We start from the raw sequence: 24,939 nt of genomic DNA, 5'->3' as shown, positions 1-24,939 counted from the left end.
ATTTCATGTTGTGCGGACAACATTTTGGCAGGCACATCACCAGCACTTCACCACGGAGGAGCAGGGCTGCTCTGCTGATGTTCTCCCTGCCAGAACATAGTATACATGCCGTAGGACCATAGAATCATAGAATAGTTGGAGGGGATTTTAAATGCCGTCTCATTCCAACCCCACTGCTATGCACAGGGACATCTTCAACTAGATCAATTTGCTCAGAGCTCTGTCCAACTTGACCTTAAAAACTTCCAGGGATGGGGCATCTACCACCTCTCTGGACAACCTGTGACAGTGTTTTACCACCACAATTGTAAATAACTTCTTCCTTATATCTATAAATCAACCCTCTTTTAGTTTAAAACCACTACCCCTTGTCCTGCTATAACAGGCCCTGGTAAAAAGTCTGTCCCCATTTTTCTTGCAGACCCCCTTTAAAAATTGAAAGCCACAATAAGGTCTCCCCAGAACCTTCCTTCTCCAGGCTGAACAACCCCAGGTCTCTCAGCTTTTTTTCATAGCAGAAGTGTTCTGTTCCTTTGAAAATTTTTGAGCTGCACTTCTTCTGTAGAGGTCCATGTCTTACCTGTGTTAAGGACCCCAGAGCTAGACACTGTACTCCAAGTGGGGTCTCATGTATTCCCCATGGGACCACCAGATATGGCCCAGATGGCTGGCACTGAGTGCTGTGCCAGAACAGCCTGCAACAGCAGATACAACTACTGTAACTGTACTGAATCAACTGAGCAGCACCACTGGGATATTAGAGACCCATGATAAAAATGTGAGTTTGGACTGATGGACTGATGCCCATTTATTTGAGGCAGCATAGAATATGTTGAATAAACAGTGCTATTTGTTTTTTATGCAATGACAACTGCATGTGTTTGGTTAATAAAATAAAAAATAGAAAATATACTTTTCAGGAATGTAGAAGCATAGAAAATTCAAAAAATATGCAAGTACACTTTAGTGAAGAATTTAGGCAAGGCATCTCAGAAGACAAGAATAAATACAAAAATTGATAATTTAAAAAATAAAAGTTACTGAGACCTAGACATATAATATTCATCATTCCTTATCACTGAAGTAAAATAGTAGCAAAGTAAAACACCAACTGCACTACAAAGTGAAGCTAAATGGCTTCCTATTTCCTTGAATATTGAATTAAATATGCTCTTTACCTTCTAAAATGAAATTGTTTCTTTTTATTTCCATAATCTGATTCTATCCTGATTATTTATTTGATCTTTACCAGATCATACAAAACAAGCAGGAGAAAAAAATTTCCCAACACATAGGCTGTCAAAGTATTGAAAACAATTGCTTCTGGATTTCATACCCAGTGTTTTCCTAGACACTCCCCATTGTTCTGTCCATCTTTGATGCATATGTAGTGTGGTCAAGCTAATGCTGTTATTGAAACCTAGAATTTTGTATTTCTCAAATTCAGCCCAAACACTGCTGATGACATATAGGGGGGTTTTGCATTTAATTTCCCAGGTTCCTTTTAGGGAAAAAAAAGGAAAAAGTCCTTAAGGCAATATAAGCACTTAATCCAACTCAAATACTAAAGAGGACATAACCTTTTAAATCATCTTAAATATTTACGATGCCATAAGCTCTTAAACTTCCTGGAATACTTAGCCTTCCTTAAAACCTCACAGTACTCAAAAGTCCCTAGAGCAACGTAAGCACCTAAACTGCTTCAAATCCTTTCAAAGGACACAACCTTTAAACCAACGTTCAGGGTCTAATTTTTAGAAATATTTTTGTTTCTTCAGGCACAATTCTGTTTGGTTTTGTCCACAAGTCATGTAACTATTCAAGTAGTATTCACATGCTTCCCTTGACACAATGCTTCCATCTGATTCAAACCCTTTGCATGGTATATGTAAAGCACTCCACCAACACTGGGAAAGTCAACACAATGGAAAAGATTCCCTTGGTCCTAAACCTGTCCAGCATTCAACTTCACTGAAAGAGTAACAGAAACACAAGACAGTTACCAAAGCTTTCACAGCAGCTTGTCCATATCTTTACACGTCTGACAATGAACCAAATCAAGTTCATAATATTTCACCATTAACTTACAGTGGCAATCAAGAAATTGCAAAATTGACATCTGCAATGACAGCAGTAAATGTGATCTCTGGGTCAGAACCCAGCAATAACTATTAAGAATAGAGCTAGAATATAAGCCACATCTAAGAAGTACTCAGTTAACACGTACACAACCACACACTACTTCAAGACTTTAATTCATCAGGATGATGTCACTTCCCTGTTCATTTTCAAACCTAATTTATCTTTTTAACAACTGTGTGTTTATGTTGAGCTTGGCGAGCAATTACAACATTGTATAAAACACTATAAAGTCCACTTTATCAATTTTTCTAATTTTTTTTTTATATTTATCATCTTACCAATGAAGTCAATCGATGTTCAAATATATTGGCTGGTCTAACATTACTGAGAGTTAATGGGCATTTCATAACTAATGCCCTCCTGTCATTCAATCAACTTCAAACTGGTTTCCCTAAGTTGTTACCAACTCTTCTTTTTGTTTTTTTCCTTGGTCTCTTTTATACACATTTACAAACTGCTTATTTCCTTACATCCCATGATACTCAGTTTCACCTATAAGCAAAAAAAATGTGCAAAATTTTCAGCTATTTGAGTCAGCATGACTTTAAAAAATAATGCTAAAATGAGAGGAAGTTTAAATTATTTAGCAGCAGGCTACAGTGGAAACAAATGTTGACTTTTCAGTAATTCCTAATCAGAGCATTTGGATTTTTACCTTTGGCACTTCAGAAGCATCACCTTTCTGTTTCACAGTGTGCTACCAAACTACCTATGGAAGGTTTGAAGTTCATGGGATTGGGTAAGTCAGTGTCTCAGTGCCACACATAGTGTCATGGGAACAGAATATTGGCTGATAGGCCAAAAGCAAAGACTTTGACAACTAAGAGCTCATAAATCATGTTTAAGTGTCCAGTGAAGAATTACAGATACCAGCATATTGCAATTTCACTGACAAACACTGACTAGGATAGAAAAACACTAGAAATGCACACAAAATTAGAAACCTGGGAAAAGGCAATGACACTAAATGCTTCATCTTTCAAGCAACAAGAACAGTAGTACTTATTACAATCAATGCCCTGTCCAATGAATTACCTCATCAATATTACTGCTATCAGCAATACGTTTCACTATGTGCTATACTAAATACAGCATAATATACATGTACTTGTGTGTGTGTACACGTGCAGGTGTGTATATATATACACACAAACACACCCACACACAACATATTACAATACAGAAGATGATAGACGATTACAATAAAAAGATACTCAACTTTTGGCTTTCAGTATTAGCTTCCATTTTCCCCCAACAACTGATAAACAAGGTATAACTTTACCATTGATTCTTTTATCATACAACTATAAAAAAGGGGTTTGAAAAGGACAGCCCTCCACTGGTCATCTAGTTCTCCTCTTTAAGATATCTGTCCAAAGTTTCCCTTAGAAACATGAATAAAGAAGGTGAGATCAAAAAATTCAAAACAACACCCTTTAAATGACAGTTTTAATGGAAACAGACTATGTAAAAACAACTTCTGCTTCAGTACAGTTTGAAACATACAAAACGAAAATAGCCTACATAGAAGTACACGAGATTATGTGAGAACATTTTAGTTCCAGAAGAGACCTCTACACTTACAGACTCTAATCTACTATCTAAGCAAAAAGTAGAAATATTACATTACTCACAGATATGAAAGGGTGGAGAGTTTTATAGACTTCTTTATGACAAGGATCCCTGTGGTCTTATATAGCTAAGAAAACATTGAAATTAGGAAATAGTTGAACACAACAAAACTAGCCTTGTACAGTAGAACAGCTGGCTGAGCACTTTACACTCGTGGATGTGCTTCAAGACACTTTATTTCATGCTACTACATAGGTTTGGCCCATTTTCAGAGTACTTGCCCTTGCCCAGCTTCATCATTAGGAAGGTTCAATGGGAGGCTTGTCTATCCTGATAATTCTCAAGTGTAGTCCTGATTTGAACTAAAATACTAACAGAGATGCTATAGAAGCCTAGCAATACTAAGATGATAACCATTTTCTGTTCTAGGCATAAGGCCACATTATTTTTGGTTTGCATGGCAATTTGTAAAGATTTCTTTTGCTGGGTCAGATTTATATTTTTTCTCTCTTTAGACAACCATATACTGGAATTCAGCCAACTCCAGTGCAGGAGTATCTCATTTGCAGACAATGAAGAGCTTTGGAATTTAGCTGTAGGGCTTCAAAATGAATTTCTCCAAAGACACAGGAGGTCTCAACTTCAAAATACCCGAAGGCTTCTATATTTCATCATGAATTGTAGAGGACTTTACACTAATGTATGCATGTTAGGGGATTTAGAATGATAAACATCAACATGCATGCATTAAATTATTGCAAAATCAATTAAAATTTATCTAGAAAAATTTGATCAGAGTCACCGATTTTTGCAGTTTTAAAAACAGAAGTACATCCTTCACTAACATATGGCTGGGGATTGCTCATATGAGTGTGTGGTTTCATCTGGAGCCCATCTCCCCCATATTCAACATTGTCATCAGAAACAAAACCTAAGAGACAAAGACCTCTTGGGAGAAGGTTGATGACCTTGCTTTTGTTCTTAATAATTGTCTCAGAAATCATCTATCTATCTTGCAAAAATACAGGTATAAGATTCACCCTGAGAATCAAAATACATTTAACTGCTCCACCGAAGAGCTCTTTCTCCCTAAAAGACCTGATGACAGACCATTTTTTCCCCTGGGCAAAGATACTAGCTAAAACTGTGATTCTTTCTCTGTCAGAGTAAAATTAGGGGAAGGGGGTGGAGAGAAAGGGGATCACATTTTGGTTTTATTCCACTGATGCTGCCGCCTGTCACTAAAAGATGAAGGGCTGAAATCCCATCAGTCTGGATTTGCAGATCTGAGGATGAGGAATTAGTATTTTTCTGTTTTTGCAGAAAACTCCTTGATGTATGGTTCCATTATTGAATGTTAACAGCTGCAGTTTAAATTACAAATGAGGTGCTATTAGCATAACCCTTACTTGGTTTCTATTTAAAAATACAATTTTAGCCAAAATCATGTCAATTGAGAACCTACATGCTTTCATTTGTTGCTACAGATAAAGGAGAGAAACAATTTTATATTTCACTATCACAAAATATGAGGTCTAGAATAGCAAAATAACAAAGAACACTTTTAAGATAGTATTGGTATCTCCTTCAACAAAAGGGACAAGAGGTGAACCAATGGTCCTTAGGAATGATGGACAAAAGGCAGCCATAAACATGCAGCAGCGCTGAGGGGCAAAACCCAAAGTGTCTTTTACAGTTCTTTCTCCAAAACAATTTTCTAAATAAGATTATTTAGAAAGCCCTAAATTGCATCGTGGAGTAACTTAATGAGCTTTGGTTTCCACCATGTATGTTTTTATCAAAATACTCTACACAACAGATGGTTTCTGCTCCTATACTTTGCAAGTATAGTGTTTATGTCTTGCCCTTGAAGAGATGTTTGTTTAGTGTATTTCCTAACAATGTTTTTAACACACAAAAATGGTCTGGTTTTCTGACATATACATGTATCAGCATATCAGAACTCATGAAATTGCTACTCTAAATGGCCAGGTTCCAACAGCACTGTTTGCACAGTGTTACCTTCTGTAATATCCCACAGAGCTTTAAACTGCACAAGAGTAAAGAGATCCAAAGCCCAAACCAACTATTGCTGAAAACAGACTTTGGATGATTTTGGTGGTGTTGGGACACTTACGCTGAAGTTACTGTTTGCCTGAACCAGGTCAATCTGTTTCTCTATGCCTTATGATCTCCATGTGGAAAATACCAATCAAGATACATACGACTGAAGGTTCCTGAATTACCTGCGTACAGCAAGGGTACGGTGACCAACATACCATAAAAATGACATGGTATTCCTGCATTCATTTCTGCATAAGACCCAAGTCTTAACAGTGCTCCACAGGGGGTTAAGGTGGTACTTAATTCAGTGATGTTTTCTATAAAGTTCTTTGAAATCCTCAGATGAAATGCAGTGTATTATTACTATTACTATATGTCACGAATTATGCTGCAAAGGATATCACCATGCTTTGTTAACCATATACAAGAATCCCTTCATTACCATCCAAACGCTTCTACCTCTGAAGCATAACACTGCAGGTCTTCACCAACAGACAGTAATCCTATATAAGCATTTACTTATATGAAGAATATTTTATTCCATCACAAATATATGTTTCATACCATTTCCAATTCCTGAACAGCTCAATGCCAGGGAACTGTAACTGCATGCAGGAGGACACCAAACTCTATAAAAATGTCATTTTAGCAAAAGGCATATGCTTAGCTAGCATCCTTACTTAGCCTATAACCCAGCTTTCACTCCCTTATCCCACAGGAAAGAACTCTAAAATCAAAGTAATACAACTCTACCACTCACAAAGTAGAAAATGAAGAAATTTGACAGTCAGAATGGCATAAGGTCCAATTAATCAATGCTCTCAACCAATTCAGAAATCTAATCAGCCAAAATCCACTAGAGACAAGAGAGTTTACATAGGCTGAAGAAATAAAGACATGCTGGCAAAAAGTTTTCCTTCCTCTCCTGCATGTGTGTGACTTGAAACAAGATGCTTAGCACATAGCTAGTTTTAGAACACCTATCAATAAATATTTATATGTTCCAAAAATGCCTGCAACAATCAGAACATCTTTCCCTTTTCCTTATTTGAAATTTCAGGTTGCTTACAAATTTTGAGTCAGAATAACACTGTGATGGGAACTTGATTCACTTTCTATATGGAATAGGACTGATCCCATGTGAAACCTAATTATTAAAAACCTTCTGATGATTTAGATGCCTGTGCTATGGACAATATTTGCTCTGTTAATTTTGATACAGTCATTAATGAGTTTCTTGAACAGATAACTCTTCAGGCTTCTATACTCAAACTCATTCACTGGACCCAGATATTCTCAGCCTGTTGGATGTCCTCAGTTTGAATCTCTAACAGGGTCAGGACAAAACATCAATCATAAAATTTATAGTTCAATAAAAATACGCAGTTATTCACTACTCCCACATCCTCTGTTTAGCGGCACCTTGGTTGAAATGTCCTTTTAATTTTTTCAGATGTGGGGTCTTTTTAGTGTTTTCTTGTGATAATGCATAAAATTTCACTCAAAACTTAACACTCTTAAAGTAGCAGAAGTATGGGAATAATACAAATCCAGTCCAAATAAAGCCAGACAATCTTACAGGCTTGAAAAAACGCAAGCCTATAAAACTTGTACCAACGACATAAAGAGCCAGCTTGTCAGCTTCAGTGAAGTTCTGTGTACTGACCAGTGAAAATCTCAGCCACCAAGTACTGATGTAACAGTTTTTCTAAGAGAAATATTTTGTTCTTATTTAGAAAACATGGCTTAGTGATACTGAGATACAAACATCGGTGAATGTTATTTTGTGCAAATATCAGAAAGACAGAGAAAACACCTTAAAATTATTAACATGAGATTACTTGCCTCCTCTAAGCACTTTCTTTAGGTCAATTTGCAAGCACTCTTTTTAAAAAAAAACAAATCGCTTCCTCAGCCAAATGTAGACTCCAGGAGTCAGGTATTCACTGTAGTTTTTACACTTACATGTGCATGCTGCTACTATGCAATACTGTACTAAATGTACTACTTTTTAAATAATAAAAAGAAGAAAATACGGAAATGAAACATCCCAAATACAAAATATAATATCCAAAACAAAATTATAACTGAAAGAAAAATTTTATACACCCCAATAAGGGTTAATCAGTCAACTGTAAATGGAATTACAGAAACAGAGCTTACCATGAGCAGTCCTGCTCATACTTGTCCTTACAGGACAAGTATAATACTGAGACCATCTTAGAAGCATATTCAATTGTTGTCCATAGTCTCATCACAGTGACATTAAAAACACATATGAATTAAGTCTAGGTAAGCCTAACCGTCCAAGGTAATAATTCAAATATATGGAAATTAGACACAAAAAGACATTTAATTATGCCACACTACAATTTCTTTGTCATATACCTGTATTTTGGCTAAAAATGAAATAGAAACAATGTACAACCCTTCTAATGCCTTTTAGACCCATTCAACTATTCCATGGCAATAAAGGGTTCTCCCCACAACAGCCCTTATCCATACAAAGTGAGACAGAATAAGGTGCTATCATCCTGCGTTAGCCAACATTAGCCATTACTCAAATATAGACAACAGTTTAAACTATCAAAGAAATCTAAAATACTTCAATACAAATGGAAAATAGCATTTCATCACAATCTCATGTAACAGAACATATTATCAATATTGTTTGATAGGAATCTTTTTCAAATTTGAAAGTCAACTAAATTGCTTGCTCCTAAAAATTAAAGTTATATTTAATTTTAAAATTAGCTAAAAGTGCATTTTTGTCTGTTATACTAGCACCAGATTTTTTCAGTCTTCTATTGCAAGTTAAAAAGTAGCAATGCAAGAATCTCATGATACATCTGTTTTATTATCTTACTAGAAAATAAGTAATGACATAGAGTTAAAAAATTTGCATTTCTTAACCTAGAAACCAAATATAAGAAAATACCCAATATCTATTGATACTTCACAGAATTAAGCACAGTATTTAATGGTTACATACAATATCTAAGCAATATGGAAAATTTGCTTTTAATAAGCTTGTATGTATCACCATGAGCATAAAGAAATAATTTTTTGAAATAATTTTGTTTACTCATGAAAGCAGGATGTTTTTATCAATGTCAGTGGTAACATTACTGCCTCTTAAGTTTCCCATTATGTCACATGAGGTGGAATTTATCTGTCTTAATGTTTAATAGAAAAGTTAAAAGTCTAAATTTGTGCCAGTCATCTTAGGTTGCTTTTATTGGCAGTGACCAGAAACAGGCATCTCCAAAGGATGAATGATCTCATCTAAAGACAGAAATGAAAAGAGTCTATGGGAATCCTCCCATCCATCTCTCTTCACTGACTAAAGAAGCCTATAGTGACCAGCTCAGATATACAACACCTATGTTTTTAGAAGTATAACATCAGGGGAAATTAATCCCACTCTTGACATCCTTCTCAAAAAGTACATGGGAAAAGTAAGCGGAAAATGCAGAAAAAAAAATCAAAATACACTGTCCCAGAAAAATTCAAAAAACAAGACCCTTTTGTGAAAATAGCGGGGGATCTATAAATTTGAAATGCCATACAGTGTTTGATCTCCAAGCCAGGACAGACTCAGTCATTTCTAGAAGATTAAGAATATACAGAGAATATTTTCAGAATATGCTGACAAAGTAATATGCCTTTTCTGATTATGAGTAAGCAGCAATTCTCAAAAGCTTATAATTCAGTGCAATAAGGACAGACATTCAGAAGCATGGCAAAAGACACATCATGTAACCCATTAAAGCTTTCCTTTTAAATTTCAAGTCCTTGCTCAAAAGCAAAGAAGAGGTCACAGACCTTTTTTTAGATCATTTTTTTCCATTTTCAGAAATTATACACCCATCTCACAGAAACTTTTGCCTATAGCAAAACTGTGAACAGAAAATGTCTGCCAAAATAATCAAAGATAAAATTCAAGAAAGCTGAGAAAGATGACATTTGAAGAGAGAGTTCCTTTCTCCTAAGTATTGCAAAACACAAGGAAGCCCCTCAATCACATATTCATAGAAGATAAAAGGCAACGTTGTGAAGTCTTACAGTACCTTTGACCAGTTTTTACATGTTTATATTGGCATCCTCTTGAATTATGGACTATCTCTTAATACCCATTTGCAAATAACTGAAAACAGTTTCTAATGCATTTTTAAGTCACTTTAGAGGTCTCATTGACCTCTGAAAAGACTTCAGGAAGACAGCTATTTCTACTGGAGATTAATGGAGCTCTCCTGCAAGGCTCTGTTCCTAGTTATGTCTTTTTTTTTCAAACACAAAATGATACCAAAAATATATTTTCCTTGCCATGGATCAAGTGAAAAAGATACTATTTTAAACATCTAAAATCCCCATCATGTGACTGTCCATATCACGTGAATCATGGTGCTAATTCACAGCTAAAAGATATTTTCACAGACTTCAATGTGATTTCCATAGTTATAATTAAAAGTCTTGAAATATAATTTAACACATTTTAGAAAGCTCTCAAATTCTGCCATGTCTCATTTTTAGCCAAAACTTAAGTAAAAGACTAAACTGAGTATCTAAATACATCAAAATATAAAACTTATTTTTAAAAATTAAATTTTAAACGTCATAAAATAAAATAGCAGGACATTTTCTGATTTTGCTTACCTATAATTATCCCCAGAATCATAGAATAGCTAAGGTTGGAAAGGACTTCAAGAGCTCATCTAATCTAAACCCCTAATCAAGCAGGGTCAGATGCAGCAGGCTGCTTGTCCCACTGGGTTTTCAGTATCTCCATGGATGGAGATTCTACAGCCTCTTTGGGCAATCTGCTCCAGTGTTGGACCATCTTCCCGGTAAAGAAGTTTTTTACATTATTTTTCAATGGAAACAAAATTTAATTTTCTGTTTTCAGTTTGCACCCACTGCCTCTCATCCTGTCACCAAGTGGCAATGAGAAAAGTCTAGTTTTGTCTTCTTTACACCCTCCCATCAGGTATTTACTGTGAGAATGAAATGTTATTCAGTATTTTACTGTTCAGGAGAAGCAGGGATCTTGTGCCTAAATTAGTCCAGCCATTAATCATATGGTATCACCCAACCCACACATCATGCTTGGTGCTATACAAAATCAGGCTATCATCTTTAAGATTCAGAAATTATGTATGTATATATGAATTTTACAGTATCATGCCTACACTATAAATCTCTATAAGACACCTGCTTACTTGCTAGCCACTGGTGACCATTTTCTGGGTTTGGAGGTCTGATTTTTAATTTATAAAGGACAGATAAGACTCTGCACTACCACAGTGTGAAATGCACAACAAAACAGTAGTTCCCCATTTAGATAATAAGTAAGAGTGCCTCACTCACATTTTTTCACTCTTATAAATGACAGAGCACTAAAAATATCTACAAGGTCTGAGACTATAGCTCACCAGGCAATTTAAGCTGCAGAAACTAGCACAGCTGCCAAAAGAAGTTATCATGTTCTCCCCCACACTTTTGGCTGCTAATTCCCACCCCCATCACCCTTTGTACCAGTGACAGTCCTTGGACACCCATATAGGAGAAGGCTGGGATAAACCCAGCTGAAAACAAAACCTTACAAATAATTGGTTATTTTCAGCCAGATCCATTCTCCAAATTTATGAACAGCCACATGTGCTGCGTGAGGGAGAACAACAATATGGGGAGGAGAAAAGAAGCTGGCATTGCATCTGACACAGACATGCCAGGTTAAAATGTCCACTGAACACTTAGGCTAAAGCTTAGCAGGCAACACAAGCTATTGAGTGAGTAATACTTCATTCCCCAGGCATTACTTTCAGAATGAGCTAGACTGGCCTCTGGAGATGCCTGCTTCTCTCCTGAGGGTAAGCAAATCTAGGATGTCTGAGATTCAGCCACTTAATTTCTACCTATTTAAATTAACCCAGGTCTAGATGAATAGAGAATGGTAGAAAAGCAAGTTTGTGACTCTTACAGCATTTCATTCCCATTAACAATTGCCATTTGGAAAAAAAAAATAATTGTAGCATACCTTACCATCATACAAACATACAAGTGGTACATATTTTCTGTATGCTCTACAAATTTTTTCCTAAACCATATTTTACATCTATAAGCAATACTTTTCAGTGATGTGGTACTGTATTCCTCCTACAGACCATATAAATCCACAGTAGAAACAGCCATAGCCACCGTTCAGTTATAAATCACTTACATTTCTTCAGTCTTTGTCACTTTGCTGTGCTGTGGGAAGAGATGGTCTTTTCCTTTTTGCTCAAACTGGTGCTCCTTACAAAAGTGTCTGTCTCCTCTACGGCAAATAAGGACAAAAGGTCCTTAACTTTCACTTGAAGTTATCTAAGAATAAAAATGGAAGGGAACACAGTAAGTGCAAGGATCTGTATTGTGTTTTATAGCAAGGTATTACAACCATCTCTTTAAAATACACTTCAGGGTCATTCTTACACACATGTACTGCACATGTAGGAAGAAATTGTACACGTCTCACATCTTTCTATGTATGAAATATGTGGAGTAGTCACTACTCCTAAAGCAGTCACCTACTTCACTTCTGAGATTCATAATAACAAGAATAAATTACTTTAAAAGAGCAAGCGTAAAATTAAAAGATAATTTTACATTATTGATTATTTATTTTGTACCACGAAGACACTGTGAATACTTATTGCTGAGGAAGCAATCACAATTTGCTGAGCACAGGTTCACTGGAAAGCACCTTGGCTAGCCATTATTGATAAATATTACAATCTGAATCTTCTGTTAAACAAAACAGCTTTCTATTGCACTATGTCTTACTGCTCAGAAAGTTAGACCTGGGGTTTATGATGGGTAGCTCCATGAAAACTTAAAACTCACCACCCCATTCAAGTCAAATCTATAAACTGAATGGTAAAAATTACTGAGAAAGAAATAAAGAACAAACTGTTAACATGTCACTTGCTATTGTATTAATCCCTATCTTGAAAAGCATGATCCAGTTTCCTGTCCAGCACAGAACACAAAGCAACAGAACTAATTAGCAAAGGTTCAGAGAAGAAAATATACATGATCAAAGGCTTAGAATGGTTTCCATATATGAGGAAGAATTCAGTATACTACCATGATCCAGACTGGAAAAGAGATTACTTCAGGAAGGGCATGATAGAAAATGACAAAAGTCTGAAGAAGAAGGAAAAGTTGCACAGACATCACCCGTTCCCTATCCCTTGAATTCAAGATCAGTCTCGTAAAAGCCAAGTCCAAAAGGAAAAGCAGGAGTTTCTTCTCCAAAAATTGGGTAGCAGAACTGTGAGCTTCTTTCCAAGGATGCTGTTGATGCAAGGAGGTTTCATGAGTCAAAAGGGAGAGTAGAGGTACCCTTGGAAGACAGTCATCACTGGATATAGAGGATGGCCTAAGTGAATCATTGGTCTGAAGCAGGATGACTTGTCCTATCTCCTTGTATATTAGTTTATGGTAGTGCTAAGTCAACAAATTTTATATCCATTCTACACTGATCTATTCACGAGTCAAGAACCAGAATTACTGCATTAGGTACACAGGGCGTCTAGTCTTAGTTGTATTTGAAGTACAGGCTAGATCCTTTTGAGCAGCAAAGTGAAATCCCATGATCCTCTGCACTTTGCTACCTCATTTGATTTTATTTTACTTTTTCAGCGGTGATGGTGTTTTGGAAATATGTAGTGAAGTCTTACTGTAAAGCAGCAGTAGCCTTCCTCTCTCCGGTCCGCAGTCCCAAAGCAGCCAGGGTGGAGGGCTACAAAGCAAGGGTCTGCTTCTCAAGTTGTCCATCGGTCTCATGGGTTTGAGTCTGTAACTTCATCCATGAGCTTCACTCAGTTCAACACTTATATAAATGCAGGTCAGCATCTCCATGTCCCAAGTTTCATCTCAAAGCAAACCTTAAACATCATATACTCTGTATTCCATTATCTTCTCTTTTGCTTTAATCTCTAGGATACAGCAGTGTTTCTGATTTATTTTGGGAAAGTGCAGATCAATTAAAATTCCTTCAGGGAAGCCTTCTGAACCAGCAAAAGTGAATGACTGTCATCAGGAACAAACACTTTTTGTTGTCATGGACCGGCATGTCACTTTTGAGCAAAAACTATGTTAATTAATTCTATCCATAACTATCAAGTGCACCAAAGGAATATAACCAGTCCTTTCTGCTGTCTTGCTAGATACAGATCTTTATGTCTGTGCACCGAGTATCCCTATATGGAGACTTGTGCATCGCCACGTTATATGAAGAAGCAGCCTGTACTAGCACAAAAAAACATAACAGGACAGAAATAACTTTGTTCAGACATCAGTATGCAACCAAAGTCCCTTTTGCAAGATGCACGAATGAATACCCTAACGTTTCACTCAAAAATCAGAAATTTTCCACTACATTTACACACACACCTATTTATTAACATTCCTTTTAGACCCTACAGTGAGGAATTTGAATAACTGACACTTTTTTTGGTCATCTTGATATATTGGATCAAAGTATGTTTACTGTTCCGTCTATTCCCCCCTCTGAAAAAGAAGAGGCTGCTACAACGTTTTCTGTTCTGTTTGCTTCTGCAGCTCAAATGGCTGCACAGAGGATGAAAGAAAATTCACTGTACAGCATGCTAATGATCAAAGACCTATGTACCACTGGCCTATAGCAACATTTTAGGCTATCTCTCCCTCCTACCATTTGTCCAACTTTTCTGTTTAGAATGTTAAGGGTAGGAATATAACCCGGACAGCTCAAAAAGAATCCAAGATCTGTTTGATATCCTTCATGTCACTGTGATTCTAACTATAAATAAGAGCAAGCTGCAGCAAACAAGAATTGAATGTCTTAGAACTGATATATGAGCAAAGACAAGCTTCTTGCAAAATGGCAAAATTTAATGAAGTGGACTCCAGGTATACTACAGCAGGTAAAACACTATTACAGGATAAACCTATTGAAAACAGTCGGACAGTAGCAATAACAATGCAGAATTATCATTGCCATTACTTAAACATTTAGAAAGAACATCATGAGAACAGGTGTTATAAGGTGGTTACCTACTGGCCGTCAAATAAAAGCCATGATTTTCACTCTTTCTATATATGGTTTCAAGTTACTGTTAAATAAAAGTTTACAAAATCTTCCCGTGAATAACATCTTGACTCTCTCACACAAGTGCACATAAAGGGGAAAAGTTGATAAGTAATTACCTCAGTTGCAAGCACTAGGAATCAACAGTTACCCAAAAAATTGTATAAACTAAGAATTCTTTCTTTTCAACTACTTTTTAAATAACTCCATCTGAAGATTAAATGAGAATTCATGCCTGCTTTAAAAATTTATTCCATATATTCCTTAATTCAATTATACTCCTGGTGGAGATCCACTTATATCAAAGATACATGAAGAAGTTTTTACATAAAGAATTTCTTAGCTTATGTTTTTTGTTTCCAAAACAGCACAGCGATACAAGTAACCTGTAAGTTTAAAGACACAAATATATTCCAGAGTACACATATATTAATATGGGGTATTAAAAGCTATGCTTGTGTGCAAGCTCACACCATTTCCATAAATTACATAAGACAGAAAGTAAAAGCTATATATTGTAACGTGATCTTATTAGCATTACAGATGTGGGACTTTTTTTGGTAATTCATAAATACACAGCTGCATTACAAAGCCATCCCAAATAAGTGCTGATAAAATACTTTATCTCATGACTATCACATATTTTTACAGTACACTACAGAAAAACGCATTAGAGAAAAAGTATTGAGGACTATACAAGCAAGTTTCCTACTACTTTTAGGATTAATATGATATAAAATTCCATTTCTGTTCATAAACATCCTATTAATTTTACTTTCCATATCTATAACCTATTGGGTATAACTAAGCAAAAGACTGGAGAAGGATTTGGCTTGAAATAACAGCATATAAACAATCAAGGACTGGATTGGCATTTTGAGTTTGGTTTGGTTTAATATTGAATAATATTTACTCTCACATGTAATTGTATAGTTAGACTAATGTAGTATTACAATCACGTGTCTTCAGAAATGTGTTTATCTAAAAGCCTTTACCCAGAAATCTTATCTCACAAAAACATAAACTTGCAAAAATAACTACTGCTTTGCTAGTAAATGCTGAAAACATTATGAAGGAAGATGTATTAAAACACTGCAACAAAAGACACAAATATATCTGCGCTAAAATCCCCTCCAGCTGATCTGTGTCATCATTGTCCTAAACTGGAAACAAGACAACAAGTAAACAAGAGGATCAATCATTGAAAGCAATAAAGCTGTTATACTGCAAACGTCCCTAAATGTCGTGCTGTTAAACTGAATGAAGCTGTTTGGTTACTCTGCAATTTAAGAAATCTTATTATGCTATGATCAAAAAAGCAATACTTCAGAAAACATCAGAGTTAGCATACTTCCCTTCTCTTACATAATAAAAAGAGATAGGTAGGACAAATTATCTATCTACAGGTAAAACGGTCTTTCTACTACCAGAACACATGCATCAGCCCCATTAAGATAACCAATAATCTTCCCTATGCTTTCTATATGGATCTCCTGCAGGACCTGAAAACACACACTAAAATTTGTAATATTTTAAAATCTATTCCTCTCATCAGTTGTGTACTAAATTCTTCAAATCTTCTGGATTTGGATCAACATTAAGAGTTAGAGAAATACTCTTTTTTTTTGCTTGCAGATTTATTCAAGACTTAGTTAAAATATATTAAACAGAAATACAACCTTAAACTGAATTGTAAGTGAATGGATTGGCTTTAAAACAAAGGTAAGACCTGTGTCTAAATAATTCCTTGCATAGCTACCTGTCTACGATCCCAAAGTAAATGCTATATACTAGATGGATGGGAGAAGACACAGGCTAACTAACTCTAAAAGGCAATCCACCAACAAAGATATAATGCTAGATTTGGGACAAACAGATGCAATAGCTGGTAAACTGTTGTTAAACCAATATGCAAGCTTGGGAAGGTTAAAGAGATAGTGGTAAATTTGTGTAGTACTTCTTGTGGAAAATATGTCTGGGAATACTTTTCTCCAACAATCTCCAGTGGGAAGAGTGCCATCTCCTTTCCCCCATATTCCTTCCAGCTCTATCTGCCCTTCTCTTTCCAGGCTGTCATTCAGCACAGGAACACACAGCAGGAGCTGAAGAAACAAATGCTGAGCACTTTGGTGTAATTCCAGACATGAAACAACACACACAACTCAGTTCATCAGGGTTATGCAATCAACACTGACACCAACATGACAATAGCAGGAATTCAAGTGTTTGGTTTTTTTAATTCATCTCATTGCTAACTTCTTTGGAACCCTATCACCTGAGAGAAGGTCACTCATTAATGTACAGGACTGTCACAGTGCTGCAGCACTCCTGTAAGACTGGTAGGGGTGTAAAAGGTTTCTGTAGAGAAAAAGAGGTGAGACATTCCATAAAACTTCATTTTGCTTTTTTTTTTTCCTCTATTTCTCCTTTATTTTCTCTCCCACTCTCCCTTTTGCTGAAAATGTTGTCCCCTTCCGCAGCTCTGTTAGGAACACAAAATGCACATGGAGCCAGCAGGGACAGGAGGACAAGAGGCGAGCATTCAGTGACAGCCAGGATCCCTCCTTGTCACCTTAGGCAACGCCAGAACACAGGACAGGCTTAGACTGGATGAAGCGAGGATCAGAGATGCTGAAGCCAAAGGTACAAGGGCATGAGGTTTGAAAAACAGACTATGATTGATAAAATTCTGGAGACCGTGGCAGGCCAGACAGTAAGAGCATATGTTTATTTGAGGGGATGATTTACATTGTTATACAATAGAAGGTAGAGCTAAACCAAAAATGTGAACATATCTGGGCTTGAAGGGACTTGCTCTTGTGGACCTGCTTGCTCCCAGGTGTTGTAAGTAGGATGGCATCCTTGGGACATCTTTAAATTCTAAATTTCCCTTCTGAATTTTGGCAGACTTGGCTGTAATTAAATGTTCATATACACTGCGGAGTTTTCTACGAGAGTTTGATTTATTTAATTGTGATTGTTACATTGTCTAGTATATATTTATTTCCCAAAGCAGTGTAAGTCAGTTTTTTGAATAACTATTTGTATTCTTTATTTCATTTCACACATATAGAGCATACAGTGGTCTGGAGGGTAAAGGTAAAATTTCCAGAGAGAATGCAGCAGCACAGTGACTTGAACTACTCTACTCTGGGGCTGATGCAACTCTAACTTCTCTCACCTTCTTCTTCAGCTCCACCTGAGACTCTCACTCCTTCGTTTGCCTGACTTTAAAACAGTCCTGCAAAACAAGCGACCAACTTTTGACCAAAACATGATCATCCCTGCTAGAGCAAGAGGAGAGTGAGGACATTTAACCTGGATAAAGTGGGACCACACAGTCGTGATGTGGCATGGCTTGCTCTGCTATGGGAAGCTCACCCTGTGCGTCTTGGGGTGTAGACTCACTTCTTCCAGTGGCAGAGGCAGCACCAGTACCACCTCACCCTTCCCAGCACTGGCCACTGAGTTCTGCCAAGGCAAGTATGCATGGAGCTACATGATTAGCCCTACTGAGGAACTAATCTAGATTAAAAGTAAGTAGCAAAATGAAAGCTGCTGTCATGAAGTCCACTTTGCAAACCCACAAACCACTGTGTGAGCATCTTCAGAGGTACAGGAGTGAAGAGAAGGAACCAAAAGATGCTTAAGCCAGTACTACTACTAAAGAAGCATTTACCACCCTATGATCTGATTAGGCTATGGCGTCCAGCAGTCAAAAGCTATCAGATATCACTGCAACTTACCAAGCACCATCATCCCCACCTGCCTCCCCCCTCCGCTCCTCTCCAGCCTTCAAAGACACACTACAAAGGAGTGCAAAGACCCACACTGCAAATGAGATGGATGTGCAGTCCTCAGGGCACAGGTGTAGGCTCTATGACAAAGACAGGCTGCAGAAGGCAGCAAGGACTATAGCATTAACATGCAGCAGCTGCTGGGTTTGATTTACATGTCTTAGAGAACTGGGCCCCATTATTAGAGTGGATGCACACCAGCCTGGCATGCTTTGGTTTATTACTGTTACATCTGTACATAGGTATGGACATCTTGTGTTCAATACTCTAAGCAGCCCGTTGTTAGTATTTATATTATAAACTGAAAACTAAATCAAATTAAAATTCTGGGTTTTGGCCTTAAGATTAAATAACTTATTCAAAATTCCAAAAGGAAAACTTAAAATCTACTTTATATCCCTCTTCATTTTAATGACATTGAGTTTTACAATATATTTATCATATTTTTTCCAAATGACATGGCTATACTGTAGATAATACAAAGTACCTAAATTACGTATACATTGTCTACATCATTTAGAGCATACATAAAACAATTGTAGTCCATCATTCTATTAAACTATTGTCCACTTTTCAATAGTTTCATTTAACAGTACAGGAGAACAATCATTAAATGAAACCTTAATATGAGCTATCAGTCTGTAAACTGAGCAGCAAAGTATAGTATGATGGAACTCACAATTCAAGAAATTCTGGTTTTTATATTTAATAACTTTATGTTTGCCTATGTATTCATTTTCTACAAGATTAAAAGAATAGTAATTAAAAAAAAAAAACTGAGAAAGTGGGGGAAAATACCTTATCTGCATTTCTCTTCCAATTCCATTTGGACAACAGTATTTCCTAAATGTAGCCTATTCACTGCTGGATGTGTAATTACCTTCAGTTCATAGTCTAGACATTAATGCTTTCGTAGTATTTAAGACTCCTTGTAACATGCTTGCTGCTTTAAGTAAGCAAGGCTAAATCTTGACCAGATAAATTAGCAAAGAATGCAATAAAAGCTGCAATAAAAGAACTTTATCCTCCAAACCTTCAAGTTGCTGCTAAATGAGATTTCTTTGAAATGCAGATCAGTTGAACTAGATTAGTGAATTTTAGCTCCTGTCAACATCATAACAAAATACAAATACAATTGTTCACTGGCCTTATCTCCATGCTTCCATCTGCTGCCTTGTTATTTACTTTCCTTGATTTACTATGCAGATCTAAATAAGACACATCAAGGAGGGCTTACAACACAATGGCTTCTTAAGCTTTACATCAAGGTATTTGAAACTGAAGCCCTGAAAGGGGCTGCCATCAAAGACATATCTCTAATGAACTTCCATATCAGAGAGGTTTGGTATTTAATACTGCTGTGAAAAGAAAAAGCTACAAATCAGAATGGCCTATGAAGGAAAATGTCTGCAAATCTTGATGAGATTAGCACCTACCAGAATTAATATCCCAATAAAAATGATATCTGGTTCACTGAAGAGTTAAAATTCCAACCTTTGCAAAAATAATGCCTAGTGTCAGAATGGGAAAACTCAGTTGACAAAGTTGAAAGGTTGGGGGGTATTCTTTTTTCTCCACAAAATGTTCAAAAAGCATTTTTGCTGGTGGCTTGATTAATATACTGTTGACAAACTAGCCATGGAATGAAATAATTAACAGACGACAGCGCTACTGTGGTACTTTCTGCAACAGCGGAATTTTACAGTGTCTTTAAAAAAATTAGCAGCAAATTCATGGCAAAACAACATAATCTAAAATGACAGCATGCAACATTTCTTCAATAATTTTACTATTTCCCTTTCTCCCCCACAGCAATCTATGGCAGCGCAGGATAAAATCTTCTGTCAGTTTGCTTAAAAAAAAAATCCTTAGGTGCCATTTCTATTACATGCCACAGCCCTGCTTGCAAAGTGCAATAAACAAAGAAGTTTATTCCTCATGATTTGAACTCTCTCTATATATATCAGATAAATTAAACAAATACAAACACCTTAAAAGTTTCCAAAGCCCAGGCATAACCTTGTGCAGTAAATCCCCAGCTCTCACAGTGTGCTGCAATTTGACAAGAATTTTTTTGCTGGGCTCTGAAGTACGTAAACAAATGATACTTTTCTTTCTTAAGAAAGCATTTCAATCATTTATGTTCTTCTATAGAAAGGGAAGATCCCATAAGCATGTTCTGTACTGTGGATCAATCAGCTCCAAACTGAAGTAGACATGTTGTATGCTCCAGTGCCTGGAAATCATGCTGCAGGCTCACCAGATGATGAAAACAGAGGTATGCAGTGTAGGGGAGCCCCACATGGCACCCGCTGGCTTCTGGGCATGTCAAACTTCACAACTACCCTACAGTCAATGACAGCAAACACCTTCCCTTTTCTTCTCGCCTCCAAACATATACTTGTCTTTCTATCCTCCTTCCAAATTACAGGCAGTCTTCCAGAAACAAAGCCCCCAAACAGAAGCAGCATCCCATGGCTATACTGCACAAACCACAGTTGTCTTCTTGCTACATTTCATTTTGTATGAGCTATGTTCCAGACTTACTTACGGCCAAGAGAGACCACTACTCTTCCTTGTTTAATGAAATGACAAAACAACAGATTTACATATGTAGAAGCAGGTGCTGTAACAGGTTTGACGACTCTTGACCTAAAGCATGTAAAATGATTTATCAGCAACAGCTGTCCCTAAGGTATTGGGGCTCTGATGGACAGTCAAAACTTCACCATCTGCACCGCCGTGTGTTAAAAATGACAATCTGAATTAAAAGCTGGTCAACAAATCTCATATAACTAATGCCTTCCATATCCCCATCCATATGTTGAATTCCCGAGACACACAACACTTGGATTATCTATTATAAATACCAGTATTTAAATCTAAATAAAATAAGACAATCTAGGTAGATGTGAAGTTTGTGAGAGTTGCTACTTATTAACAAAACAAGTATTTAAATTATTCTTTGAATGTACATACATTTGAAATGCTTCTAAAATTTCACATCAAGATATAAACATGTTCTTTCAAAATATCATTATATCTCTTTTCAGAATTAAAAATATAGTTATAAATATCTATATAGGCTAATTTGAGGATGTGTAGTGCTAATACATTTTTTAGCTTGTGAATTATTAAACAACACCATTTTTGTCTAGTTTAACTTCTCTGAAGCCTTTCTTGAATGCCCTAACAAAAAAACCTGATTGATAGCAAAACATCTTATGCCATCTCTGTGTTCTGTACACAATGATGGTATCCCAGAGAAGTGAGGTTTGCAGTTTATGTTCTAATTTTTCTATGTGAAGGGGAAATGTGGTTTTTTTCCCCCAGACCAGTGGAAGGAACCTGAGAGTCTGAATATGACCCCTTGGTGAACACAGTGACTTGTTCTGGAGCTATGCTAGCAGAAGGTAGCACCATATGCCCCGAGCCCCAACTTGGATGCTCTTTCTACAGTCTAATGTGCTTGTCAAAAGATGTTAAAATCACAGATTTATTTTCTCTGGGTATATTTTATTATCGTACAAAGTAAAAAGAAAGGCAAATAGAATGTATTATGACTTACATAGACTATCATCCAAAAGGTACTTCCACCAGTTTAAACTGCAAGATCTTTTTTTATCAGTGAAGAGTTTCTGAGGTGTTCAACATTACCACAATCTTGTATCTGATATCAATCAAAGTTATTGTAACTCTTATTGATTACAAACTAACCACATTCTAAACTTCAGTATTAATAATTTTCCTTCTCATACAAGTGTGGAAAAACACAGCACATTACCTGGAAATGAATGAAAATTACCAATCTTTCCTCCACTGAATTTCACTGAACTTTCAATTATTTCTTTTCGAAGATTCAGAACACCACAGATCTTACCAATGTAATCCATTGGCAGAAAAATACTAAAATAAGAAAAAACTAATCCACAGAAAACATACTGGAATCAAATGTAAAATAACAAAAAATGTGCTTTCCAACATTTCTAATGATACCTTTAAATGTGATGGCACATATAAATTCATTTAGATCATATTTTGATCTTTAGTTTTTAGGTACTGCTTAAGGACAGAAGGTACTTTTTTTCTCAAGTCAATAGCGAAATTATCTTGCAGAATTTTGTGATATTCAAGTATCTTTCAAACAGTTATAATTTCTTGCAAAAAAAGACTTGGAAAAAAAAGAAATACAATTTATTTACTTGCTAGGTTGTAAATGTCTGTTGAGAGATACAGTGATCCCCTCAAGAGCATAAATATTTAGACAAATTTTTAAATCTGTATTATATACTTGACAGAACATATTTACATGACAGCTCAGAGCTTAAGCAATCTGATAAGAAATACTTCCCCTATAAAACAAAGTCAAGTTAGAAAAAAATTGCAGCTCAGCCACGTAAAGAGGCTTGAGATTAAAAACATAACCATTTAGAAACAGATTAGCCATCTAAGTGTTTGCATCAAAATTGTGATAACATTCATCCTAGTTCCCGATTCACTGGATACTATGTATGTGTTTATGAAAATCGAAGATGAGTAGCACACAGCATTTACTCTGTGTCTTCTTTTACTAAGCCGTGTAATTGCCTGCTCATTATTTGCCGCCCTCTGCTCCCACCAGTGCCACATCCTAGGCAGGCAGAGAGGCCCCAGCATGGCAGGGATGCCCCTCTCACCCAGTCACCACGGGGAAGGTCAGGACTGAGGTAGGAAACCTCTCCACTGCTGCCTGGCAGAAAGCTGGAAGCCCAGCTCCCTGCCAAAGTGATGTCCAAGAGAGAGACATTGGTAAAAGGTGGAAATAAGCCTTACAGACCTTGTTGGCAAGGACAGACTTCTGCCATCTCCCTGAAGCACAGGAGAGCTTTCCCCAGCACAGCCACTGTGGAAGCTCAGGGCTTATTTATCGCTCCATGACCTACTGCTCTTTATCTTGGCGGTACTCAAACAAATTACATATTTTGGGACCAGACACTGGGTCTTGAGGTTTGGCTTACAAAGCATATTTGGCTTAACATGTGCATTTATCAAGGACAATTCTAAAACACCTCCATGATTCAGGGGAATCTTCCCTCCTTCCACAAAGACCAAGAAAAGTAAGACTTGAGACCTCAATGTGGCCAAAACAAACTGCAAACACATGAGAAACACACATACAGACAAATCCAGTAAATAAATTTAAAGGTATAATCTCTCACTGTGTTCTGTGCTTTTCAAAAGGCAGATGAGCTTTGGAAGGAACACTGAGCTGGCTCGATGCAGCCATTGGGCATTTGATAATAAATTGCTGCCACCAAGCAGCAACTTACAAAAAAGGTGTGAAAGGTTTGTAAGAATACAAATATCAAAAAGCTATCAAGTAAGCAACTTGGAGGACCTTTTACACTCTTGTCAGGGAAAACAAGTACCTCAGGAGAACTATATAGACTAAAACAAGATGCAAAAGCAAAGACCAAAGGATTAACAAGAAGCAAACTCAGAGCCAAACAGTAAACTGGAAATGCCTGGTCAAAGAATTTAGGTTTGGACCATTTTTACTCACTTTTATGCAATATTAAAATCAGACTCATCCGACTTAACTTTAAACATCTACACAGGATGTAGTCTCTACCTAATGCAGAGCTCCTAGCAGGGCTGGCAGCTCTCCTCTATATGGGAAGCCAGGGAAAGAGGTTCAGGAGCATTAGTGAAGCACTTGATGTTTGAATGGACAAATCCAGATGCCGTTAGAATGAATTACAAGAGAGAGTAGATTGTAAGAAAAAATTTACTTGGAAGAGAGGAGGAATTGCTGGATATTTTTCTAAACATAATGAGGTCTGATTTTGAAAAAAATCAACTTTTAATTAGTAGAAAAAAAATCTTTAAGTCTAGATTGTACTTCAAGTTTTACAATGGATACGTCCACAGAGGAACACAGATTTACTTTTTTCCCTTGTACTTCAGACTGTTTAAATTCAGTGTTTACTATTGAATTCTGTGAACTTAAGAGTATCTGCTAAGTTAGTTAGTTCAGATACAGAACCAAACATTTTTTATTATATTTAGCTACAACTTTCAACATTTGAATAAATTAAAAGCTAGGAAATGGAGGTGAAAAAATGCTGAGGATATTTGTTTTTAAAGTCCCAAAACAAAAACAAAAATCCAGCACCTATGGACATCATGTATTTGTGGACCATAACAAACAGTATACTTTTCAAAGAAATTCTTTCTTATTCTACTCTCCTTTCAAACTATAAAGCAATCATT

At 36.5% G+C, this 24,939-nt stretch overlaps 1 protein-coding gene across 12 annotated transcripts in view; it reads right to left on the bottom strand.

The window, feature by feature from the left end:
- The window catches only part of FOXP2 (forkhead box P2), a 407,244-nt gene that overhangs the window by 331,134 nt on the left and 51,171 nt on the right, over positions 1 to 24,939 (bottom strand). For all 12 annotated transcript variants that reach the window (XR_007905892.1, XM_051795471.1, XM_051795484.1 and 9 more), the window contains exon 2: positions 11,999 to 12,141. The gene's annotated coding sequence lies outside the window, so the exon portion shown is untranslated. The remainder of the gene's footprint in view (positions 1 to 11,998; positions 12,142 to 24,939) is intronic.

The sequence above is a fragment of the Manacus candei genome, unplaced genomic scaffold (genome assembly GCF_025592945.1).
Source record: "Manacus candei isolate 608988 ecotype Guabito, Panama unplaced genomic scaffold, ASM2559294v1 h1tg000043l, whole genome shotgun sequence".
Lineage (NCBI taxonomy): Eukaryota > Metazoa > Chordata > Aves > Passeriformes > Pipridae > Manacus > Manacus candei.
The sequence above is the reverse complement of the archived record's forward strand: the minus strand, read 5'-3'. Positions and strand labels throughout refer to the sequence as shown.